The following is a 27738-nucleotide window of genomic DNA, read 5'->3' on the forward strand; positions in this document are numbered from 1 at the left end:
CAGAGGGTAATTAACAGGAACAGGTTACCAGTAAGGTTGGTTGAAACCAGGCTGTTGGCCTCATTTAAAAAACAGTTTGAGGCTGTGATGGGAGGGTGGATATTCTATAATATTAGAATGACTCCCATGAAAACCTACACCACTAGGTACCAATTCAGAGACTTTGGTGTAATAATAATCCTTGCATTTGATTTAGTATCTTATCACGTCTTTGAGAAGCCTCAAATCGCTTCACAGAATATACTGTATAAAGTGAATTGACTGTATATTTTGTGGGCGTATATTCTGGAAGAATGAGATCAAATGGGCCAAAGGACCTTCTTCATCTGACGTAATCTTGTGATATAATAAGTGGGGAGTGAGATGTTAAATAATCTGCAGGACGCTATTGCTTTTGTGTTGCTGGAGAGAGAGGAGAGAAAGAGGTCAATGTGGAATAGTTGAGATGTAGGGGGAGGGGTGGAATAATGTTCTAACATTTTTGTTTGATTGACTTTTGGAGTTTGAGGTATATGTAACTGAAGGTTTCCCCAGGAGATATAGTGAGGAACTAAATTGCATTTTCTTGTCAGTGCAATCTTAGGTTTTTATTCCACATCTCCTGGGAATGCTCCTGAGTGGGACTAAACTAACAAATAGTGATGGGACAGCACAACCCAGTGGTTGTTTTCCTATTAATCGCCTGAAGCTGTGAAGTGAAAGCAATCAACACATATATGTATGTTGATCTTTCCTCTCCGTGTGCAATCGAATGAGAACAAATATTTCCCTGAATGTGCTTTGTTGTGTCTGGATCAGCTCTTGGCTATCGCCTTCCCACAATGTGTTAAGTGTCTGTTTCTGCTCTGTGAAAAAGGTGGAATGTGGACAATCTCTGCATTTTGTTTTCTTTGCACTATTTATATTGTGCACTGTGCATCGTTCTGAGACGCTATCCTGTGCGAAAGACGCTATTTTAATGCAAGTTGTCGTTCTTCTTATATTGTGGTATTGCAATATAAATTATGTGACTTACCTCCTGAGGCACGTATCAACTATGTCCTGAGTTGTGCCTTTATCACAGAAGCAATGATCAGGACTTCAGGCAACAGTGCAGGAGACTGCAGGGATATCCCTCTTACTGTTTAACCTGCCTTTTCTATTCTGACCCCTTCTACACTGTATAGTGCCTTGTTATAACTCTACAGTTTCGTTTTTACTCTGTAATTATACCTCCCACAGCTGTAGAGATGGCCTTAAATACTATTACAGCAAGTTCAGAACAACAATCCTATCTGGAACATTCTGAGCTGCAAAATTGCTGAGAGGATTGTGGTTATGAACTCAGCCACTAGGTGTCACAAGATATTGCTGTTCACAACATTTAAATAAGACCAGGTAGTGGAGGAAACAAAGGCAGCAAATATAACCTTAAAAGGAATTTGTCCTTTTTTTTGCAGAATTTTATCATTAAAATAATATTTGTTGAATGCATTGTTTTTGGTCTGCTGGGTATCGGATACATGCGGAAACCCACCATCATGCTTAAGAGTATGCAAAGGTTCACAGGAGCTGAGTGGGAAGACTCCCTGCTCCCAATGAGTGGTCTGCTCCTCCAAGTCATGCCGATGGTGGCTAGAATTCTGTGGAGCCATTTGACTAAGAAATTGGGCTAGGGCGACCCTGTTTATTTCTCGCCTCCCTAGAGGATATTCACTAATGGCCATTTGCTACCTAACAAAGGCAGGTTTCAGCCCTTGCTAGGTGACTAGCAGGGACTCCTTGCAAGCTTCATAAAATCATAGAATAATACAGCACAGAAGGAGGCCATTCAGCCCATGGTGTCTGTGCCGGCTCTTTGAAAATAGCTATCCAATTCAATCCCACTCCCCCGCTCTCTCCTATAAACGACATCAACTGCATTACCTCCATCTCTCAGCTGCCTCTGCCCCTCCTTCTACTAACCCCTCCCAATCTACCCCTCTCAACCTGGCCCCTACCCATTCCTCCCTCCACACCTTTGAACCTGTCTCCCACTCATCTCTCACCACCCCTATAACCCGCATGAAACCGACCACCTACTCCTTCGACCCTATTCCTACCCCTCCCCATAACTCCTTACCTCTCTCCCCATAGCCCTGCAAACTTGTCCTCCCCAAATAATTATCTACTTCTCCCTTAAAAATTATTATCGAATCGGCTTCCACCACCCTTTCAGGCAATGCATTCCAGGTCTCAAGAACTCGCTGTATGAAAAAAAATCTCCTCACCTCCCCGCTGTTTCTTTTAACAACTATTTTAAATCGGTGTTTCTCCTTGTTCACCCTATCGAATTCCCTCATAATTTTGAAAACTTCTAGTAAGTCTCCTCTTAACCTTCTCTGCTCCAAGGAGTATAATTCTAGCTTCTCTCGCCTCTCTTCATAACTGAAGTCCCTTATATGAACCCCAGGTCTCTCTGTTCCTTCACTGCCTTTAAGATTGTACCATCAGCTTATATTGCCTCTCCTCATTCTTCCTCCCAAAATGCATCATTTTGTACTTCTCCACATTAAACTTCATCTGCCACGTGTCTGCCCATTTTACCAGTCTGTCTATATCTTCTTGCAGTCCGCTACTATCCTCCTCACTGTTTACTACTTTTCCTAGCTTAGTATCATCTGCAAACTTGGAGATTGTTCTTGCTAAACACAAGTCCAAGTCATTTATATAGATTAGAAAGAGCACTGGTCCTAATACCAACCACTGAGGGAACGCCGCTGTATACTTCCCTCCAGTCAGAAAAGTAACCGTTCACCACAACTGTCTGCTTTCTGTCTCCCAACCAGTTCTGTATCCGTGCTGTCAATGTCCCTTTAATACCGTGGGCTTCTATTTTGCTTACAAGTCTCTAATATGGCACTTTATCAAACGCCTTTTGAAAATCTATATAAACTACATCAACTGCATTACCTTCATCGCTCAGCTACCTCTGTCCCTCCTTCTACTACCCCCTCCCCATCTAACCCCCTCACCCTGGCCCCTACCCTTTCCTCCCTCCACACCTTTGAACCTGTCTCCCACTCATTTCTCACCACCACTATAACCCGCATGAAACTTACCACCTGCTCCCTCGACCCCATCCCTACCCCTCTCCTTACATCCCAGTTCCACCTCCTTGCCCCTCTACTCACAGACATCATAAACCTCTTCCTGTCCACTGGTACCATTCCCACCCCTTTAAAAACGGCTGTCATTGCTCCTAACCTTAAAAAACCCTCCCTGGACCCATCACTGCTCCCAAACTACTGCCCTATCTCCAATCTCCAACCTCTCTTTCCTCTCCAAGGTCCTGGAATGAGTTGTTGCTTCCCAGCTTCTCTCCTTCCTCTCCCGCCACTCCCTTCATGAACCCCTCCAATTGGGTTTCCGTGCCGCCCACAGCACAGAAACAGTCATGGTCAAAGTGACAAATGACATTCTGTCTATCTGCGACCAGGGCTCCCTCTGCCTCCTCGTCCTCGTTAACCTCTCTGTTGCCTTCGACACAGTTGACCACTTTATCGTCATCCACCAACCTTCCTCTCACCTCAACCTTCACGGCTCTGTCCTTAAATGGTTCAGATCGTACCTCAGTCACCGCCACCACTTCATCTCCACAAACGGTTTCTCCTCTAGCACCCGCACCATCTTGTGCAGTGTTCCTCAGGGCCCTGTCCTTGGTCCCCTCCTCTTCAACATCTATATAATCCCTCTTGGTGACAACATCCGCAGACAGGGATCAACTTCCACATGTACACGGATGACACCCAACTCTACCGCTCTGCCTCCACTCTTGACTCCAGGACCACTGCTGTGCTGACAGAATGTCTGTCACACATGAAGTCCTGGTTGAGTGCTAACTTTCTTCAGTTATACGTCAAAAAGACCGAAGCTCTCCTGATTGGCTCCCGTCAGCACCTCCACACCTCAGGCCCTGACAGCATCACCATCCATGGTTGCACACTCCACCTTACTAAGCCAGTCCAGAACCTTGGCGTATTGTTTGACCCTCAACTATCCTTTCTAACCCATATCCATGCCATGACCCGTTCTGCCTTCCCCCACCTCCTCAACATCGCCCGGCTCCACCACTGTCTCACACCGCAGGCCACCGAAACCCTTATACACGCGTTCATTACATCAAGGTTTGACTATGCAAACTCCTTGCTCATCGGCTTCCCCAACTCCTCCCTCCATAGGCTGCAGATCATCCAGAACTCTGCAGCCCGTGTGCTCTCCCACACCAGGCTCAGTGACCCTATCAACCCCATTCTCGCCCGACTCCACTGGCTTCCCATCACACAAAGCATAAAGTTCAAGATCCTGGGCCTCACCTTTAAAGCTTTCCACAGACTTTTGCCCCCCTACCTCTGTGACCTCCTAACCCCCTACCATCCTGCTTCACATCCCCCACCTCGCCCACCCCACCATTGGCAGGCGGGCCTTCTCCCACTCTGCCCCAATCCTCTGATACTCCACCCCACAGTCCCTCTGCCTCACCACTCCCTTGCCTCCTTGAAGACCCATCACAAGACCCTACTTTTCGACCGTGCTTTCGATCACCCTGTTTCCCCCCCGCCCTCCATCCTCCCCAATCCTGACCCCCAGCTCGGGTCTGAAACACTGACTGTCCAGCGCCTTGGGATGTCCTCTTGATATGTAAGGCGACATACAAATGTAATTTTGTTGTTGTTATTCATCCACCCTCTCTGTTACTTTATCAAAAAACTCTATCCGGTTTGGTTGACACCATTTGCCTTCAACAAATTCATGTTGACTGTCCTTTAATAACCCATATTTTTCTGAAGGAAAATTTATTTTGTCCTGGATTATAGTCTCTACTATTAACATCAGGCTGATTAGCCTGTAGTTCCTGGGTTTATCCTTCTGCCCCTTTTTGTACAGGGAGTAACCTTTGCAACCCTCCAGTCCTCTGGCACCACACCAGTGTCCTAGGTAGATTGAAAGATTGTGGCCAGAGCCTCCACCACTTCCACCCTCACTTCCCTCAATAACCTAGGATGCATCCCGTCCAGACCGGATGACTTATTTACCTTGAGCATCGTCAACCTTTTTAGTGCCTCCTCTCTGTTTATTCTTATCCTATCCAATTTGTCTACGCTCTCCTCCAATACTGTTGCTTTGGCTGCATCCCATTCGTTTGGGAAGACAGATGCGAATTACTCATTCAATATGTCAGCCATGCCCTCTGCTTCCACAAGAAGATTTCCTCTTCGATTCCTAATTGGCCCTACCCTATCTTTGACTAACCTTTTATTCGTTATGTGCTTATAAAATACCTTAGGGTTTCCTTTTGTTACCCACTAATCTTTTCTCATACAGTCTCTTTGCCCCTCTTATTTCCTTTTTCAGTTCTCCTCTGTACTTTCTGTATTCTATTTGATTATCTTCCGTATTTGACCTGACATGTATAATAAGCTTCCTTTTTCTGTTTTATTTTAATCTATAGTGACAAAGCACTCTTAAAACATTCATTCTTTTGCCATTTTGCCAAAAGTGAACATCTTTTGTTCTCCCTCTGCCCTATTTAGAGTCACTGCCTTGAGGAGAAAAGAACATGAGGGGGTGGGAGGAAGATTTCAGGCAGAGTGACTAATTTATGCCCTCTCGAGTCTCTGATCTCAGACAAAAAACAATCAGACAGCAATAAATAATGCACTCCATTGCTGCCAATTGAGTATTCTATCATAATACTCATGCATAATACATTTAAAAAGCATAAATCTTTATTTTTTGGTTTACTCTAATTTAAAAGTATGAATTTCACTTCAACATTCCTCAATATGACATGAAAGCTGTAGTTCATGTCTCTGGAACTGACTCCCTTGGTCAATTAGCTTCATGGCTGGTTATGGGATACTGCTGTTCACAAATTGACTGCCATGTTCGCTTACAAAATACATAATCACTCCACTTTACATTGTATCTTGTGAAACACTTTGAGATGTTTTGACATTGTGATACAATAACAACAACAACAACTTGCATTTATATGGCGCCCTTCACGTGGGGGCGTGGCAGAGTATGATGCTAAGCAAGGGAAGAAGGAGTGGGGAGGTGACCGTAAGCATGATGAAAAAGCAAGGTCTTTAGGTGGGATTTGAATGTAGGGAGGGAGGGGCAAGGCGGTGGGATTGAGGGAGAGAGCTTTTGTTTTAAGAAACACAGCATTTTGTAGCTGCATGTGTTAAGGACCTTAATTTCATACTGTGTCGTGGCTCAAAGCATAGACACTATTTTACATTTTCTGCTCTTCATACTGAGTCACAGAGCTAAAATCTCATCCATGACTCACTGCTGCAACATGTTCTGTTTTGGGGAGAAGCCCAGTGAAATAAACTGTTCAGACCACGGGGAATGAAAATCGCCTACTGTGTGAGCACTCGCATGGATTACATCTGTGTTTCTTAAAGCAAAAAGACCTTTCCTATAATTATTTTATGCCACTAAAGCCTCTTTGCTAATGTGACATGATATTAAAAGGTAGTTTTAGTTTTGCAATGCAATTATAGAGAAGGAATTTCAACTATTGCAGGAAGACAAGTACACTAAGTCAATAATAATTAATAATAATAATCTTTGTATGTGATATAATGCCTTACCACAAACTTGCCCTTCCTGGCCAAATTTTTGGTACAGGTCATTGCAAATCAGCTTTTTTGCTCACCTCTCCCTCCATTCACTACTTGAACCCCTCCAGTCCGTTTTTTGCCCACAAAACATACACTTTATAGTATATCCTGCAAAGCGCTTTGAGATGTCTAGAAGACGTGATAAGGCGTTATATAAAATGCAACAATTATTATTATTATATGGCCTGAGATTGTGGCCATGACACAAGCAGGAGGGTAGGCAACATAACTGAAATATGCAGCTATCTTATATGTGCTTACATTGCAATGGTGGACAATTGGGGGTGAATAATAAATAGCTTTTCATTTAAAGAACATTATAATATTATAGATAGTCATCATTATCAGGAAATACCTGATGTGGATCCTATTGTTTGTTCAACATGATCACACGATTAGTCTGGATGAAGACTGCTTTGGCCCATCCAATTCTCATTTCTCCAGAATACCCACTTTACCATCTTCCCATCACTACCTCAAGCTGCTTTGCAAACGAGTCTAATGGACTGGCAACCTGTTCCAGTCTGTGTAAAGGAAAACTGGTATCTGTCCTGAAATTGACCTTTACAACTCTAATCCTGTGGCCTCTTGCTCTACTGTCTTGATACATCCTAAAATATTGATCTGAGTTTTTAACCCCATTTATTACTATTTAAAATAAGCCCAGATCCTGAGCTCCTCTGTGAAGCGGTGCATAGCAATCAGTTTGTTCAGAACAGATACACTGGCTTGATGTCAGCCTGCTTCTTACCTTTGGAGCATAATTGCTGCCTAAAGCTCATCCAATTGCAGGCTGCCTCAGCCCCTACCCCAATATTCTCCACAAATGTGTTTATTTTAGCAAAAGTTAAAGGCAGATTGTGATTGGTTTCCAAACACATATATCAATATTATGATAATAATCCCTGCAATTGTTATAGTGCCTATATTGTATCTGAGAGATTATTAGCCAGGTCACGAGGAGGAACTCCCTTTTCTTTTTGAGTCGTGGCATGGGATCTTTAATGTGCACCTGAGTAGGGAGTTGGGATATTGGCTTAATATCTCATCTGAAGGGTGACATCTCCAACAGTGCAGCAATCCAGCATTGCACTTGAGTATCAAACTAGACAGTGTAGTTCAAAGCCCTGACACGGATCTTGAACCCACAACCTTCTGACTCAGAGGCTATCAACTGAGCCAGGCTTGTTATTACTTATTCTGCATAAGGGTGAGAGATACCAATTTTTCAGCTTTTTCCCCAATTGGGGTTCTCCTCCCTTCATGCAACATCTCAAGTAGACCAGGCAGACTATTACCATCAACTTCATGGGGAAGCTGGTCACTACGTATCGTACAGCAATGGGCCAGAAGGAATTATTTCTCAATGGAGCAACTCTTTCTTCCATATGAAGAAAGTCTAAAGTATACTTGGATCCTAGAACTGAGCATGTGGGTGAGTTATGTGCATGAACCCAAACTGCCCTCACAAATCTGACTGCAGATGCTGATACTCTGCAGTACCCATGAATATGAATATTATTAATAATAATTAATAGATAATATTATTTAGGAAGTGATCCACAGTTATAAATTATAAGCATATATAATAATACTTACCCAGTCCCGGAAAGCTATCATCTCCAAGCAATCGATTTGAGTTCATGTTATAAAGCATGAAAGTGAGCTCAAGTTTGTCAAATAAACCCCGTGATTAAAGCCTTTCTACCATTGATATAAATTATGGGTTCCATAAAGGGAGAACAATACTTGATTGGTGAAAGCCGAGTTGAGAGGAAATTGACTGTCAGAGTATTGTGTGTGGGGGGCGGGGGTGGGTGGGGGGGATGTGGGTATGGCATTACAAAATTATACTGTGGATGACTAATGGTGGTTGAAGATAATAAGGAAATCATTTTGTCATGAGGCACAATTATGGAGCCATGTGGCAATAATGAATGTTCAGTATGTTAGAGATCTGATTGAAGTAAAAGGCACTGTGAGTACTTTAAACAGCTCAAAGTTGTGACCGCAACATAAAACATGCTGGAATATTCATTAATTTCAGTTTAGTAGTTTTAGGATTGCAGGTTAAGGCTCAGAGTATCACTCAATCAAATTACTCCTTCTGTTCAATCTATCTCCCAACTGAAATTGGAACTTGTTTTAGCTTGGTTCCGCAAGTTCACAATTAGTGCAATTTTGGTCTAATTTAGTAATAGTCAAGAGTTATGTCAAGTTATATTATGTCAAGGGGTGTTGATTCTGACAGCTGTTTGGAGGTTTAAAAATATAGTTTTCAAAAATATTGTATCACTTTTGAATTCCATGTTGAAAGGGACGTGGAGTCAGAGGAGATGAGTACTTATACTTCTTACAAAGTATCTGCTTTATCAACTGAGCTGAATGCATTTTACAGTGCCGTCTGCCTTTGGGGAAATATTGGGGGTTGGAGAAGAGGAGAGAAGGCAATGAGAGAGACTACATTGAATTTCAGTTTTCCTGAATTGGTCATGTTCTCCTGAATTAGATTTCCTCAGGTACTGGAAGCATCAGCATCCATGGATGCACACTCCATCTCACCAAGCCGGTCAGGAACCTAGGCGTCTTGTTCGGCCCTCAACTTTTCTCCTCCACATCCTTGCCATGACCTGCTCTGTCTTCCCCCACCTCTGCAACATTGCCCGACTCCACTATTGCCTCACCACTCAGGCTGCCGGAACCCTCATATATGCCTTCTTTATAACTCGGCTCGACAATGCCAAAGCCTTGCTTGTCAGCCTTACTAACTCTTTCCTCCATAGGCCACAGATCATCCAGATCTCTGCAGCTCACATCATCACCCACACCAGGCTCCATTACCCCATCACACCCACCCTCCCTCGCCCGGATCCACTGGCTCCCCATCCTTCAGAGGATCGAGTTCAAAATTCTCGTCCAAATCTTCAAGGCCCTCCATGGCCTTGCCTCCTCCTACTTCTCCTGCCTGCTAACCCCTTAACTGTCCGCTCCCTCCACTCAGCAGGCTCTGGCCTGCTCCATGTCCCACACCCGGCCTGTCCCACCGTCGGTGGTCAGGCGCTCTGCCCCCACCCTCTGGAACTCCATCCCACAATCCTTTCACCCACGAATATGAATATTATTAATAATAATTAATAAATACATAATATTATTTAGGAAGTGATCCTTGCCTCCTTCAAGACCCTCCTCTTCAACCATGCCTTTGGCCACCCTCGTACTCTCTCTGCCCTCCACCCTCCTGATGCCAACCCTCCACCCTCCAAATTACAAATTTTGTTTGTATGACCCTTATGGTCCTAAAAAAGTGGAAATTGGGTTTCAGCTGTGCATACAAACCACAAGGTGTCAGTCAGGTTCGACTCTTACCAGGAGTCAATGTTTCAGCCACTCAGAACTAAAGCAGTTAGAAATGAATTCAGAAAACCTTCCCTCACAAAGATAGTTGTGAAGTTTTTTAAAAGAGAGAGAAATAAATGAAGGTATAAAGGAGTCTGGTGAAAGGACGGGTCATTGGGATGCAAACATCTGCCAAGATCTAATAAATATGTGGATCAAGCTCTTGGCTGAATGGCTCCCTCCGTTTCCTATGTTCCTAATGAATTTCCATTGGTCAATGTTTCACAAAACATTTGATGTTTAATAAAGAGTGAATTTAAACAGTAGTTTTGATTATGTTGCATTTGGCCATAGTAAATACACGAGGGATAAAATTACGATATTGTGAAGTGTTAATTAACACATATGTTGCTAAGTAACACATGTGTTGTAAACTGTGACCTTATTATGATAATAATTTGTCTGGTCTCCTGGTGTTCTGGACGTAGATTTCTCCCCTACTCTCAGTGATTGAGAGCTGACCTTGCTGCACAATGGACTTCAAGATCTTGATAGTAGATTGACAGTGAACAGTTATCAGCTTTACTCTATTTTTTTGTTCAGTAAAACTAGAAACCTTCTAACTTTTGTCCAGTACCATATTTTTGAATGAGCTCAATGCAATATACTGCATTCCACTTTTTTTGAAAAATGTTACTCTGTTGTTTCCCCCACTCTTTTAGAAACCTAGAAAACACCAGTACACCTTTCAGCCATCAAGCCTACACTTCCTTTAAATCTATCGTAATTCTTTATTTCTATTACTCTGCTTTTTCTTTTATCTTTTCTTACCAAGGGTCTACTGTACCTAACTCACCAACAACAACTTGCATTCATATAGGATCCTTAATGCAGTGTAGCTATATATGTATCTCGCCCCCTCCCTTCTTCCCTCCCTCCCAGAGTGTCTCCCTCCCGGAATGTAAATAGCTTTGCCTCCTGCTTGTCCCTTGTCCCCTCTGTTCCACCATCTGCGGCCATGCTTTCAGCCACTACTACCTGAAAGTCAGAAACATTCTCACTCATTCCCTCCTTGTCCTCTTGTTCCCTGTGTGGAGTCCTGTAGTGGTTCGAGCGCCTACTTTGAAAGCATGAGGACCCGTATTCGATTTCCAGGTGGGGAAAAACCTTGGGCAAGTTTCCTTATTCCACGCATGCACACACACACACACACATTAAACAGTAAGTTAGTCAATTGGCAGGTCGCAGATCTCTGTGCTGACTTTGGCTTGCAGAATAGAGGATCCGGCTACACCTTAAATCTTCCTTGATTCACTGATTACCTTTTCCTAGATGAGTCTTCTCAGAGGTAGTTCAGACATAGGATTACTTGCTTAACCCTCCCCCATCTTACCCCACCCCAGCCAATATTTCAAATTGGAGAGCATTTTGTGTCCTCAAAGGCTTGGATGGGAAATATCATGATCTATCATTCTTGACAGAATTATTGACTTGGTCTTCTTGGCGCTGAAGATATCACACCATTTTTCCGCCCACTGTTCAATTCTGCTTACATCTGCCAGCAGTGATTCATTCGCGGCTTGTCTTTCAGTGAGGGAGTTAACCATATGTATCAGCAAAGAAAGTGCCATCAATTTTAAGTGACACACAACCAAGGCGCTGATGAAGATTTGGACATGGCTTATTGGTAGTTTTGAGTTTAATAAAGAGGACTGCCAATCAATTGGCCACACTCGGTCATCCATGGAAATGACGCGGTTTGTGGAATCAGTGTCTTCAGGAAAGGAATGGAAGAATTGAGCAAATAAATGTTGCTATATATTTGGATTCAGGATGAGACACACTTTTGGTCTGTGCGGTAGGATAATTTCATGCAGAAGTGTCACCAAGAGGGAGGGAATATCTAAAGTGCAAGTCAACTTGCGTCATTCTCTCCATTAGCAGCTTGTTATGGAGTGTTAATGTGCGTCAGCCAAGCTCAGTTGGTAGCAATCTCGTCTCTGAGTCAGAAGTTTGCGGGTTCAAGCCCCATCTCAGGACTTTGAACTCATATAGGTTGGACTGATGCAGTGCTGGAGGTGTGCTGCATTATTGGAGGTGCCATTCTTCGGACGAGAGATTAAACTGAGATCATCTGCCTGTTCATGTGGAAGTTAAAAATCCTATTTGAAAAGTGATGGAAGTTTTTNCTGGTGTCCTGGCCAAAAATACTCCAAATAAAATTAGTCATTCATTTGGGATATTGCTGTGTGCAAATTGGCTGCCATGTTTCCTCTACAAAATTCCAGTCACAATTCTTTTCATTATGATATAATTTATTTACTTTATTTTTCATTATATTCTGTGAAGGTGCTCTATAAATGAAATTGTGTTGTTGTTGTTGTTGTTGAAGTGCTTTGAGATATCCTCTTGATGTGATTGTTATTGGCAGAGGTCTATGAGCTGGTTATCTGGATACTGGAACATAAAAAAGGGAAACTATAATGCTGTATGTAAGTTGCAGAAATGAGGCAATGCTGGTATGAAATTATGCCAACACAGAATTCCACCTTATGTGCTGTGTTTCCCCCAAAATACCATGTGATAGGGATATGACATAATTTCTTAACATTGTATTATTTGTTGCAGGTTAATATTTTCCAAGTGACAAAAGCAGAAAGTTAACGTGGGTTTTAAACTTTGTAATATAGTCGCTGCCCTAATTTCTCGACAGTGTGGGCAGGTTTATATTGATAGTTCCAATTCTCAAGGAAAACAAGTTTGTTATTGCCTACATCAACTGAAGACATTTGTGGGAATTTATGTTTGCCTCAAAGTAATCAATTCTATGTGTGAAATAATAGAAACAAACTTTTTCCTTCTTACAATCCAATTTACTCTGCTTCATCGTATAGCAATCTCTAAGTATGACTCATTGAAACTGAAATAAACTACAAGAAATAAGCTGGGTGTAGGTCAGAAGAAAAAAAGAAGTGGAGGTGTTGAAGGCCTCATGGAAATAGAAACGGATAGAGAGAAAGAGGCATGTTCTTACTTTTTGGCAAAAACGTAAGAAATTGAAATCTTAACAAGATACTGTTATTAATGGTGTATGAGATATGTTATAAAATCAATATTTGTTAAACTGTTTTAATTGCAAACCTCATTGGAATTTATTGCAAGCTTAAAAAATACGCAGTATATAGGATCCCTGGGTGGTTATACTGTCATTAGCCTCAGGCTTTACAGTTTGTTTGTTTGGAGATGTAGGGGGTAGGAGGAGTGTGAACTTGTGAACACACCAGCCAGTTGGCAGGTGCGTTGGTATTGGATGTGTGAACCTTGACAAGCTTCCTCACCGCTCATGAATAATGACTACAACAACAACAACTTGCATTTATTTAGCGCCCTCCTCACTGGGCGGTATCTCAGAACGCTTAACAAATGGTGGAGCCCAAGGCCAAGCCAGGCGAGGGGGAAGGTGACCATAGGCGCGGTCGAAGAGGAAGGTTCAAGCGCGACCTGAAAATGGGTGAGGAGGGGGTGAGGTGAAGGGGTTGAGGGAGGGAGTTCCAAAGTTTGGGGGCGTAGCGGCTGAAGGCACAGCTGCCAATGATGGAGCGGAGAATTTGGGGGACGCAGAGAAGGCCGGACTCAGTAGAGCAGAGGCAGCGGGTACTGCTGTGGGGAGAGGATGTTACAGAGATAGGAGGGTGTCAAGAAATGGAGGGATTTCAACACTAGAGTGAGGATCTTGAAGCTGATCCGCTCTGTGACAGGGAGCCAGTGGAGTTTGGTAAGGACTGGAGTAATCGGGGTATGAAGTTTGGTGCAGGTGAGAATGCGGGTGGCAGAGTTTTGAAAGAGCTGAATTTTGTGAATAGTGGAGGAGGGGAGACCGGCAAGCAGGGCATTAGAGTAGTCCAGCCCAGAGGTGATAAAGGCATGGAAAAGGGTTTCGGCAGCTTTTGGGGTTGAGGTATTGTCGGAGACGGGCAATGTGGTGAAGGTGGAAGAAAGTGGTGCTGGTCAGGGACTGGATGTGGGAGAGGAAGGATAATTGTAACTCAGTGGTTAGAGTACTCACTTTGCAAGCAAAAGACCTGAGTTCGATTCCCAGCAGGGTGAAACCTTGGGTAAGTTTCCTTACTTCACACGCCTGATACTAATCCCTCAAGAAAATAAAACAATAATAAATTGGTCACTTCAAACCACGACTGTTTGTGGGACACTACAGTGCGCAATTGGCTGCCGCATTTCGCCCTCAAATATACAGTCAATTCACTTTACAGTCTATTCTGTGAAGCGCTTTGAGACATCGAGAAGACGTGAAAAGCACTATATCAAATGCAAGGATTATTATTATTATTATTAAGTGGACTAAAATGAACTGTCTGACTCTTTCTTCACCTAGGGGGAAAACCTGTATACGTATCTGATGATGTGGTCGAGCTCCAGTGTATATTCACTAATCCATCAAAAAAGTTTGACTTTGTATGGAAGGTGATGGCTACAGACCAGGTGAGTTCCCGGCTGCAGGTTCCAGCAACTCTTTTGATAACAATAATTTATCCTTTGCTGTCTTTTTAAAAAAAACTTGTGCCAATCTGGTGAGGAGCAAACTTAGTATTATTGGTGAAATATCGTGTTTATTTTATCTGACGGATGTGAAACTCCCAGTGGAATCTTAAGCTCTTCATTGATTGCATTCTCAGTCACCAGGCAGTGTTGCCCTGCCAACCGTTGCCATTCATACCCACAGAACACTATTATTACTACCATAGGCCCCTTTCGATCACTCAAGGAGAAATTAGGTAGACTTGTGGGATGGTGTGGGGCTGGGGGTGCGGGAAAGAGGAGAGAAGAAAATACATGGAAAACTGGAAGAGGAATTATAATATGTGATTCATAAGTACTGTATATTCATCTCAGACAAAGCCATGCAGAATATATAGTCCTATTTCATCATTAAATAACTCTCCTGGGATGTTCGTAAAACATATGCAGAATACAATAAATAGAGCGATGGATTTTATTGTAACTTGCACTGAAGTAAATTACATGCTTTAAGATGAGAAAAGAAATTCCTGTTTCTTATCTTTTTTTTCCCCATGGCAACCGGGGTTATGCAATGTTGGGGAACTGCAGTATATTTTGAGAGGTATTTATTTATGTATTTATTTTCTCATTTTGAGGTTAAAATGTTAATTTTGTCTGTATTGGATTTTGCAAAGCTGCATATTGTTTGACTTATGCCTCTGTCTCGCTGTTTGCCACAACACCTCTCTTTTTCTGTCGCCCTGTGAAGGAGGAGGGAGAGCCAGGCATCTGCCAACACTAGAGCAGCCCTCGTTGTATCGTGCTTCACTCCTGCTATAATGGTGTGAATTTTAAACAATATATTTCTCTTCAATCATTTAGTTTAAATCTTGGAAAGGTCCTTGGATACCCCAGGCTTTTACTTTGAAAAAATAAACCTTATTACTAGAAAAACAAATTTTAAAAAACAATAAAATAAGCCTTTCTTTTTTATCCCGGAGAGAAAATTGGCCAAGCATATGTGGTGCATGGCACTAGGTAATTTCCTCCCTGACCTTTTGGGATTCAGGGAAAAGTGCACTGAAAATTGATTACAATGACGTAATTATTTGGCGAGCAGGGCAGTTTGCTATGCTGAACAGAATACACAAAACAGAGGCACTGCCACACATTGCATTAACCACTCTGTCAATGCAGATCTCAAATGCAAGGGTGAAATTCAAGATATTCTGCAACAGATTCGATGTGAAATGTTGCAAATTTACCCCCATACTATTTCACCCAGATTTTATTCATTCTGCATTTCCAAATTTCATTAAGAGAATCTATTGTGAGTGAAGTGAAGTCATAAACATTCATAAGTGCTGTAATCTAAAGGTTACAAAGGAATCTAGGCTGTGGTAAAAGTGGATAAAGTATTTGATCATCAGTAGTGATATATATATATATCAGTTAGATATAAAATCCATAGGTCAAAAAATCCTAAATTGCCTCCAATGGTCTGTACATTAAGGTGGTCATCCTTCATACAGGGAGTGGCTCTTTATTATAACGGCAACAACAAAATTACATTTATAGAGCATCTTTCACATCGGGAGGACATCTCAAGGCGCTGGACAGTCAGGAGTACGTCAGGACCCGAGCATGGGGGAGGGGTGGGGTAGGGGTGAAGGAAGGCAGAGATGTGGGAGGGCGACCGAAGGCATGATCAAAGAGGAGAGCCTTGAGACCGTCCTTGAAGGAGGCAAGGGAGGAAGCGAGGCGAAGGGACTGTGGGATGGAGGTCCAGAGTGTGGGGGCAGAGAGGCTGAAAGCTCGGCCACCGATAGTAGGGCGGGTCAGGCGGGAGACATGGAGCAGGCTGGAGCCCGCTGAACGGAGGGAGCGGGCAGGTTGGTAGGGAGTCAGCAGGTCAGAGAGGTAGGAGGGGGCAAGGCCATGGATCATGAACTTGATCCTCTGAGGGATGGGGAGCCACTGGAGTTGGGCAAGGGTCGTGGAGCCTGGTGCGTGAAAGTACACGAGCTGCAGTGGTTGGATGATCTGCAGCTTGCGAAGGGAAGAGTTGGGAAGGCCGATGAGGAGGGAATTTCCTTAATCGAGCCTTGATGTGACGAATGCGTGGGTGAGGTTTTCGGCAGCCTGAGGGGTGAGGCAGTGGTGAAGTCTGGCAAGGTTGCTGAGGTGGTGGTAGGCAGTGCCGGTCATGGCATGGATGTGGGGGAGAAAGGACAGGTCAAGCAAGATACCCAGGTTCTTGACTGGCTTAGTGAGGTTGAGTGTGCAGCCGTGGAGGCTGATGCTGCTAGCGCCCGAGGTGCGGAGGCGCTGACGCGAGCCAATCAGGAGGGCCTCGGTCTTGCTGACGTTCGGTTGGAGAAAGTTGTCCCTTGTCCAGGACTTGATGTCAGACAAGCAGTCAGTCAGGATGCCAGTAATCCTGGTGTTGAGGGTGGAGGCAGAGAGATAGCGTTGGGTGTGATCTGCATACATGTGGAAATTTACCCCATGTCTGCGGATGATGTGGCGATGGCTCTCTCAAGGACCTTGGACAGAAAAGGGAGGTTGGAGATGGGCCGGTAGCTGGATAGCTGTGTTGGAAGGTTTCTTCAAGGTGGGGGTGATAGTGGCTGTTTTGAGGGGGTAGGAACAGTGCCAGATGACAGGGAGAGGTTGATGATGTCGGCAAGTGGTGGGGCAAGGAGGTGGAGCTGGGATTTAAGCTGGGGATGGGGTCCAGTGAGCAGGTGGTGGGCTTCATGGAGGATATGGTGATGAGAGAGGAGGGGGTGACAAGTTCAAAGGTGTGGAAGGAAGGATGTGTAATGGTCGGAGTGTGGGGGTGGGAGGGGTAGGGAGGGGGTGGAAATTGGGAGGGCAGTGGCAGCCCAATTCCCTCGATTCCCTCAATTTTGGACTTGAGGAAGTCCAGCATTGCCTTGCAGTGGAAATATATTATATTATCATATACTATAATATATTCCCACCGGCACTGCCTTCCACCACCACCTCCGCAATATAATATATAACATATTATAATATATTAGAATATATTCCCACCCTTTGGTCTCTACTAGGCAATAATGTTGAAAATGCAGTGTTCGCAGGACTCACACTCACGACTGACGATTTGCTTTTAGGTAATTTTTTCAAATAAGAAAATTCCCAACGACCCTATAAAATTTGAGAAAGTTGAACAATGACTGCAGCATGGCCCTTTTTGATTAATGTGATTGAGATTTATTTTCAAATCAACAACAACAAAATTACATTTGTAAAGCGGTTTCATGTCGGGAGGACGCTGGATTGACAGAGGTTCGGATCCGAGCTGGGGGTCGGGATCGAGGAGGGTGGAGGGCAGGAAGGGACGCAGGCAGATCGAAAGCACGGTGGAAGAGGAGGGCCTTGAGAAGAGTCTTGAAGGGGGCGAGGTGGGGGGATTGCAGGATGGAGTTCCAGAGGATGGAGCAGAGTGGCAGAATAGTGCCACTCTGCCCCCACTGCTTCACATCCCCCGCCAATAGTAGGGCGAGTGAGGCAGGGGGACGTGAAGCAGGCTGGAGCTCGCTGAGCGGAGGGAGCGAGCAGGATGGTAGGTTAGGAGGTTGCGGAGGTGGGGGGGCAAGACCATGGAGGGCTTTGAGGGTGAAGACCAGGATCTTGAATTGTATCCTCTGTGAGATGGGAAACCAGTGGAGTTGGGTGAAGATGGGGGTGATAGGGTTACAACAGATATTATTTGAGAAAATTTGGTAGAGAATCTCTGAATTTAAGTAGTAAGTCTGACGTTGTCACATTATTAGGCCAGTGACTTCCAGATTTCAATGTTTTCAGCTCCAATAAGAACATTTATTTAGTGCATTGGTTTTCATTTTTGAAAATGTTTTGCCAAAAATGTTCCCAAATAGCAGATGAATACCTATTTATGGCGGATGGAGAGAAAGGCATGGTGGCAAGAAGAGTGCCAGGGCATGACTCTGTGCCCATGGATCCTAGACAATAAGTTGCCGATCTCAGCTATGGTATTCATTAAAATGTGCTGGTCGGAAGCGAAGTGATTCACTATAAAGAACACAGCTATTCTCACACAGAGCTCCCCAGAGCCTAGTTCCTGAGGATGATTAGCAGTGTTCTGGTCATGTGTTGCCTCTTGACCTAGGCTGCTGCATGGTGCAGGCAGTCCACAGAATGGAGAATTTAAAGACAACAGAGCTAGATATGGATTATATCTTTGGAACTTTGGAGGTGAGTAACCTTTTTTTAGGATGCAAAATATTATCTGTGCCCTTTTCGCCTTTGTGCATCCTTGATCTTTAAGACAATGTCAGTGAATATGTGACATAAAATAAAGTGCTGTTAATTGTTACATCCCTACCAATATTCTTGCTTTGAGAGGCGTGTAATATATTAGTGTAAGTGTTGTTCAATAGCTAAACTAAATTAAAACAGGGGATTTTATAACCTTGGTCTTGTGATTTCCAGGATGCCAAAAAATGTCCCTGTAGATCTGTGTCCAAAGTGAACCAGATGCCCCTGATTTCTTTCCAGTTGTGTTTATTCTTTAAAAAAAATGTAGAATTAGCCAACAGAAAACATTTACTTCTTACGCTGACTAACTTCAAAGAAGCACTGATCTCACTGTCAAGAATTTAGTTCCAGCCATCAATTAAAGATATTTAAATACATTTTTATTGTGTGAAACCTGGTTCTATTATTTTGAAAGTACCACCTCTAAAGAGATCCACAATCATAAAAAAGACTTTAACCTCAAGTTTAAGATTTGAAACTTCCCTTTAATGTTATGAAATATAATTGTGCAGTATCACGTGCCACTATCAAAGTTTTTTTCCGCCCCACCTAATATGGTTCTATCTGTCATATTAACAACAGAAAATGCTGAACACCCCCCAAGGCAGGTCATTAAGGATCCTTTTCATACAGTATTATTTGTTGTCATACGAAGCCTACCTGATGAAACACTGATGGTAAAGTTTCTTTTTTGTTCCTTGGCAGTGTCGATGTTAGACTAGCTTGTCGGCCTTCCCAACTCCTCCCTCCACAGGCTGCAAATAATCCAGAAATCTGCAGCCCGTGTTCTCTCCCGCACCAAACTCTGTGACCCCATCTTCCCCACTCTCGCCCGACTCCATTGGCTCCCTATCCTTCAGAGGATCCAGTTCAAGATCCTGGTCCTCACATACAAAACTCTCCATGGCCTCACCCCACCCTACCTCTGCGACCTCCTAAACCCCTACCAACCCGCCCGTTCCCTCCACTCAGCCGGCTCCGGCCTGCTCCACGTCCCCTGACCCACCCGCCCCACCATTGGTGGGAGAGCCTTCAGCCACTCTGCCCCGAACCTCTGGAATTCCATCCTCCAGTCTCTCCGCCTCACCCCCTCCTTAGCCTCCTTCAAGTCCCGCCTCAAGACCCTCCTCTTCGACCGTGCCATCGGCCGCCCCCCCTTCCCCTCCCCTCCTTTACCCCCCCAACCCAGCTCGGGTCTGAAATGCTGTAGTCTGTCCAGCACCTTGGGACGTCCTCCCAACGTGAAAGGCGCTATACAAATGTAATCTTGTTGTTAATCTTGTTGTAGCTTAGTCTCAGCTACTTGCACATATATAGAGATTTGGCGTTAATTACATTCAGATATATCTTACAAATAATTGTGGAAGATCATCCTCAATATGTAACTTCTGAAGCTACAATTATTAGGTTTAAAAACAATACAATTCTCAGAAAACTAGCAAATATTGAATTCTTTCAATAATCCTGTGGGTCACACTAGTTCACGGAATCTCTGCTTTGATACAATCTATGTATGGTTGTGTCAGAGTGGAGTATCCACAGTTAAGAATGGCACAAATCTGGTTACCGGCAGGATTCAAATATTTGTGTTTCTGACTCCATCGTTATCTCGATGTTTGGTCCTTTGGAAATTTTCAACAAGACTGAGGCTCTCCTGATTGGCTCCCATCAACGCCTCCACACCTCAGGCGCTGACAGCATCACCACCCGTGGTTGCACACTCCACCTTGCTCAGCCAGTCTGGAACCTTGGGGTCTTGTTTGACCCTTAACTATACTTTCTACCCGACATCTGCACCATGACCCGCTCTGCATTCCCCCACCTCTGCAACGTCACCGGGCTCTGCCACTGTCTCACACCGTAGGCTGCCGAAACCCTCAAACACACTTTCATTACATCGAGGCTCGACTATGCAAACTCACCTCCCCAACTCCTCCCTCCACAGGCTGCAGATCATCCAGAACTCTGCAGCCCATGTCCTCTCCCGCACTGGACTCCGCGACCCTATAAACCCCATCTTTGCCCAACTCCACTGGCTTCCCATCACACATAGGGTACAGTTTAAGATCCTGGTCCTCACTTCAAAGCTCTCCACGGTCCTGCTTCCCCCCTACCTCTCTGACCTCCTAATCCCCTCCCATCCTGTTTGCTCCCTCCGCTCAGCGGACTCCAACCTGCTTCACGTCCCCCCACCTTGCTCGCCCCACTATCGGCGGGCGAGCCTTCCGCCACTCTGCACCCACCCTCTGGAACTCCATCCTGCAGTCCCTCCTTCTCGCCCCCTCCCTCGCCACCTTGAAGACCCACCTCAATACCCTCCTCTTCGACCGTGCTTTCGATCTCCCTGCTTCCCGCCCTGCCCTCCCCCCTCCCCCACCCCAACCATCAGCTCGGGTCCGTAACTCTGTCCAGCGTCTTGGGAAGTCCGCTCGACGTGAAAGGCGCTATACAAATGTAATTTTGTTGTTGTTGTTTTCCTACTACAGTGTGCTTTCATAATTTCATGAACACCAACTAGTTGTACACAGCCAGTAGTTAATGGAAATCACGAGTACAAATCTTGAGATTGCCAGGAGCATATTTTTCACCATGAACTATATTAGAGGTGTGTGTGGGTGGACCAGATTGTATGATTACAGCAACATGAAACAGGTGGTGAGAAGAATAATGTTGTTGGAAATTACGATGTGTGATGTGTTAATTTACACTGATGGTGCCAATTAACTTATCGTTGAGAAAAGCCACCAGCTTTGTGTTATTGCCTGGTCTGCAGAGGTACAGGAAATAAACAACTTCCACCCTCCCTCTCCCCCCCACACACACAAAGAGACACACACAAACAGATACACACAGACAAACACACACTCAGTTCACAATAGTTGGGGCTAGAAACTTATGGACAACTAACATTTTAAAAAAATTAATTAAGATGGTATCTCTCTACCTGGCTTCTGGGTGCATTTAGCATTGATTGGACCTGGGAGGGGGAGGTGAGTGTCTGCCAACACATCAAAGGGCCAGGCAATAATTAAAATACCGACTGGTCACCTTTTTCAATAATGCGTCAATTAGCACCTTTACTGTAAATGAACACACCAAACATTGCAATTTTCACCATATTGTTTCTCAGAGCTGTAAGTATTGGAATTTAGATTTCTGGATTGAAAGCAATTTTTTTTTGTACAATGGAATATTTTGAATCAGTGGAGATAGATTACAATGGATGCACAACTGGTTGAACCAGAAGAACCCAAAGGGTGGTGGTACAGGGAATGTCATCAGACTGGGAAAATGTTATCAGTGGACTTCCACAAGGGTCTGCTATGGGCCCTCTTTTATTTAATATTTTTATAAATGTTATAAAAATCTGAAACTAGGAGTCGCAAGCACAGTGGCTAAGTTTGCAGATGACACCAAGCTAATGAAGGTGGTAGATTGGGAAGCTGCACAAGATAGGTTACAGGAGGATTTGAACATACTTGGGCATTGGGTGGATCGGTGGCAGATGAAATTCAATGTGGAGAAATGTAAAGTACTTCACATGGGGACAAAAATTCCTGGAAGGGACTATTATTTGAATGGAAGGAAAATAACATGTATGGAAAATGAAAAGGACCTGATTGACAATAAATTGAACCTCTCCCAACAATGCTCTGTGGCAGTGATAAAGCAAATCTGATGTTGGGATATATCAAAAGATCAATAGCAAGCTGAAATAGAGGGATAATCTTGCCATTGTATAAATCATTGGTGAGACCTTACTTGGAGTACCGTGTACAGTTCTGGTCGCCGCAGTACAAAAAGGATATTGGGGAAATCGAGAAGATACAGAAGAGGGCGACCAAAATGATTGAGGGAATGGAGGGACTGGACTAAGTAACTAAGTAAATTGGGCAGATTCAGGCTGGAAAAGAAGATTGAGAGGCAACATGAATTCTGTCTTTAAAATTCTAAAAAGGCAAGAAAATATAGAGCATGACAGGCTGTTTCAACTTGTCAAGAATAGAAAAACCAAAGGACACGGCCTGTGTTTGAAGGGGGGTAAATTCAGAACGAATCTACTCAAACACTATTTCAGTGAGTGAATAGTGAACCTGTGGAACAGGCTCCCTAGGGAGACGGTTGAAGCAGGAAGTGTTGATTCTTTCAAGCACAGATTAGATGGTTTTCTTTTAGGAAATAGCATTATGGGGTATAGTACATAGGTAGTTTGGGACACATGTGCATGCGACCGCCAGGAAGGTGGAAGGTGAACTAGGTGTACCTTGGTCTTTTTTCATCTCGCATTTCTTATGTTCTTATGATTAAATCTACGGAGGATGTGTGTGTATTTGTGTGTGTGGGGGGCGGGGTGGGCGGGGGGACGGGGGGGGTTGTTGTTGAAAAGCTGTGGACATCTGGGAAAATTATAGATGAAAAAACTCAAAAATCAAGCGCTTTGAGATGTCCTTCCAATGCGAAAGGCAATATGTAAGAGTGAATTGTATTGTATAGATGAGATAAGAGAGATTCTTTCAAAATTAATTGTTGGGAAGATGATACCATCAGGCATAAATACTTATATGCTATGCCTTGATAGGAAGGGAACAATGAAACAATTATATAAAACATAAATAGGGATATGGATACTTGGAAACTGGAATGAAGGCATGGAGCATGTAAATTGGTTGCCACATTTGCTTTCAAATATATATTCACTACTCTTTACAGTGTAGAGTGGAGCACTTTGAGACATCCTCCCAAAATGAAAAGCATTATATGAAACGCAAGGATTATAATTATTATTATCATTATTAACACAAAACAATAGAGATTAGAGTCTGCACAACCATATGTCTGGGAAACAATCCAGAAAATATGTCCACACACAGGGAGGGATTCGCCATTCTGCCTCAGTGTAAATGTAAAGGCTGAGCCCGAATACAAATGTTTCAAGTAAAAGGTAAAGGAAATTTACGAAATTATAAAGGAAATTTCTGAAAGCAGTCACTGAAGCACCATAACCTCTTTCAAAACACAATAGGTAAATGCTTTGTTTGTTCGCCAACTGCTCCACCTGCAACGGTTCTCACCCCTTGATGTACGTGCAAATTTTATTAATGCTTTCGTACTAAGTGGCCTCTGCTTCTCTCCTAAACCTTATCGGTGTGAGTCCCTATTTCAAAGGTGACTCAACCAAGTCAGAGTCAGTACGTACCGGATGACGACCATTAGTTAGTGACCATGAGACGTGCTGAGCATTGCTTTATACAGGCGTGTGGCTCAGCCCACCACATTGGAGCTAGCGCCACGTGTTATTTTACTCTGCAGGCTGCTTGTCAGTGCTTGTTAGGTGGCTGTCAATCAAGCAGCCCTGGACCTATACATTGTTGTAACTCGTGTATTCTGTTTTCTATCTCTGTGCTGCAAGCAGCTTCTGGAACTTGAAATCTTATAGAACCCACTTAAAAGGGCAGACCTCTCAATTTCCCTTAAATAATAATATATAGTGATATATAGCTGTTATTTACACATTAAAAAAGACTGCAAGAATTGGGTATCCGTCACACCGTGGGATTGCATAACCTACTCAAAGCAGGTCAATGCATTGCAATAAAAGTCACTGTGCTTGATGTCAAACCAATGAAAATGTCAGATGTGTGCTGTTTCTTCTGAAAATGTTCTTTATTCCGTTAGATACAGGACTAGTCATGAGGTAGATTTGTGGGGAAAAATTGGAAAATAACTGCATTGAATGAGGCCCATATTGAACTGCTATTCTGCACTCAGGAGGTGGATCGACAAACCGCAGGCTTGTCTCTCTGCCAAACCCATTTGCATAAGGACCTGGATTAAGCAGTTGGTCTCAAAGCATTTCACACTATAAGTTACTTTAATGCATAGTGACCATTATTTTTTTAGACAAATATAACGGTAAATTTGCACTGGCAACTTCCTGCAAATAAGTAAAGGACTAAATTGAATCTTTTTGTGCGTGTGGATTTGAATGAAAGAAATTTTGGCCAGTGTATGAAAAATTCCCTGGTTTTCTTTCTAATGCCATGAGATTTTTAATGATCAATCTGAAGCATCAGAACAGACAGGCTGGTTTAAATATCTCCATTTTTGCCTGATACTGGACACAGCCACGAATCCTGCAGAACTTGCATGAATTGTAGGATGCATGAGGGGTAATCATGCCATCCCAGTCTCCCATTGTCCTGTATTTTATTGTTGAACTTAGTGATGGCATTATGAACATGCCCTGGAGGGTACCAATACTGTTACTACTTATGCAAATAGGATCATTGCAATAATTACACCATAGTAATATTTTTAAACCAATTAAATGCTTTTAAAAAGCACAACAGATTTGTTTTTCCAACAGTGTTAATCACAACAAAAGGTTACAATACATCAGCCACTGATGTGCTAGTCATTACTACCTTCAAAACAGTTACTGAATCCAGTAACCTTGCAAGACTGTTGAGTGTGGAGGCACCAAACACATGTAAAAGGCTACATAGATACCTGATTCATTTTATTGATTGGTCTCACACAAAATATTGTTTTAATTGGATTATGGTTTATTTAGCAGATGGTCTGTGGCCTCTGAGGAGGTAAAGCAAAATGAAAATGTTGTATAATTATGAATTACTCAGTGTTCGTGAGTGACTAAAGTACCAGTCTTCCATATCCACGTCTGTGCCACGTCTCAGAAACCCAGTTAGTGCAATTTCAGGAATCAGTCCAATGGTGATTGCCATCTTTTATAAATAATGGTGGCACAACATCCATTATTTTGGGAACGTCATTGATAGCAAAAGAATTGTGTTTGTTTCTCACTGAACTGCTTGGGAGGAAAATGGGAATGACAGGTTAGAAAAAGTAGATTAAATGATCAGGTCCTATATCAATTGCAAATTTATTATTTACTATTGTTATGCTGTATGCAGGAAGATAATCTGCTTAAAGATATAGGCACTTGGATTTCATGTCATAGCAGGGCATAATCCTAAAAAAGGCTTTTTTTTATTGCACGGTATATTACATCTGACTGTTTTGGGGCCAATTCTTTTGTGAAAATTGACTGCTGCGTTTGCCCACAAAATGCACAGTCACTACACTTTACTTCACTTTCATACCGACCTGTCCGCTCCCTCCACTCAGCAGACTCTGGGCTGCTCCACGTGCCCCGTCCGGTTTGCCCCACCTTAGGTGATTGGGCTTTCAGTCTCCCTGCCCCCATCCTTTGGATCTCCATCCCACAGTCCCTTCACCTTGCTCCTTCCCTTGCCTCCTTCAATTTTCACAAAAGAATTGGCCCAAAACCAGCGAGATATTATATACCAGGCAATAAAAATATAGCCTTTTTGGATTATGCCATGCTCTGACATAAAATCCAAACATTGGATGTGTCTATATCTTTAAGCAGATTATCTTTCAGCTCAAGACTCTCCATCTTCGACTGCACCTTCTGTCACCCTCCTGCCCCTACATTCTCTGACCTTCACCCCTCCTGATCCCAACTCCAGCTCAGATCCAAATCACTAGCTGTGCAGCACTTGGGACATTCTCACAATATGAAAAGTTCTATATAAATGTAATTTGTTGTTATTGTTCACAGTACGTGCTGCGAAGCTCTTTGAAATATCCTTCATACATGAAAAGCGCTATTCCAAATGTAAGGATTGTTATAATTAACATTACAAATACAGCACTAGTCATAGTGTGGTAGCATGTCAGAGAGGATCAATGACAGAGATGAGGTGAAGCATGGCCTTGGGGAACAGATAGGTGCAGATTTGGTTGGGACTGGGATCATCCATAATATTGTCATTCAAGGAAACTTTATGTAGCATTAGATACATGGCAACATGGTACATTTTGCAAATTAAGGTGATGATTATGTATGCTTGGATGCTTTTGGCTGATGTCTGTATGAACTGAAGGGCAATTACTGCATTCACTTATTCCCTTGTCACTTTTATGAATTTGTCACAGCCTGATGATGACATACCTGCCTCCTTTGGAAACAATATTCAGAGATAAGTGGTAACAATTTTAGACAACACCAAAGGCGAATTGGATTGAAAATTGAGGATAATAGCTTTAATTTGATAAACACTAAAGGTATGTTGGGTTCTTTAGGAACAAAGGAATAAACAAGACCTGAAGAAACCATTGCAGTCTAACTGGCTGGTCCCAAAGTTCAATGATAAACATCAAATCCTGTAGGCAACAGATGTTTCTCCAAAGCTCTGCTCAGACAATTTCATTGAAGCCAGAATCAGCCCAACGTGCGATCTTGGTGCCCAACAGGTGATTGGCGACAATTAGAGTCTGAGCAGAGTTCCAGAGAGCTGGAGTGAGATACATCCAAGTACCTTCACAATCTGCTAGTTACAAATTCTTCTAGCAAATCTAACAAAATAGACCCCGGTGTTCATGTTGCACAATTGAAATGAAAGGAAGAAAGTGTTCAGATAAGTTAACAGAAAACCAACAGTGGATGTTACTTCACTCAAACTAGTTTTTTTGGAAAAAAACCAAGCATATCCACTGGTTTTAAATAAGGGATTATTATTATTTTTTTAGGTAGATGACTGCTTCTTCAATGGTTGATAGATACCTGGGAATTCTCCATAGCCTAGTGTTGAGACCCCTGAGCAGGAGTCTCTGGACCAGCAGTGGGACCCGTTAAGGTCAGTGTATTCTTGCTGCTGGAGGGTTTGGGGAAGAAATAAGGGATTGGGTGGTGGCACATTCCATTCCATAGCTCACAAATACTTTCATTCATCTCCCCATAGACAATCCATGTCTTCCTCATCATTTAACAAACAGTTGTGATCTTGTGATGCCCTTGGTATGCTATTGCTCATTGCTTCACCCAAACTCTCAGGGTTATGATTCAGATCTGTAAAACCTTTATTCTGTAGGTCCA

The sequence above is a fragment of the Callorhinchus milii genome, unplaced genomic scaffold, assembly GCF_018977255.1.
Source record: "Callorhinchus milii isolate IMCB2004 unplaced genomic scaffold, IMCB_Cmil_1.0 Scaffold3, whole genome shotgun sequence".
In the NCBI taxonomy this organism is placed as follows: domain Eukaryota; kingdom Metazoa; phylum Chordata; class Chondrichthyes; order Chimaeriformes; family Callorhinchidae; genus Callorhinchus; species Callorhinchus milii.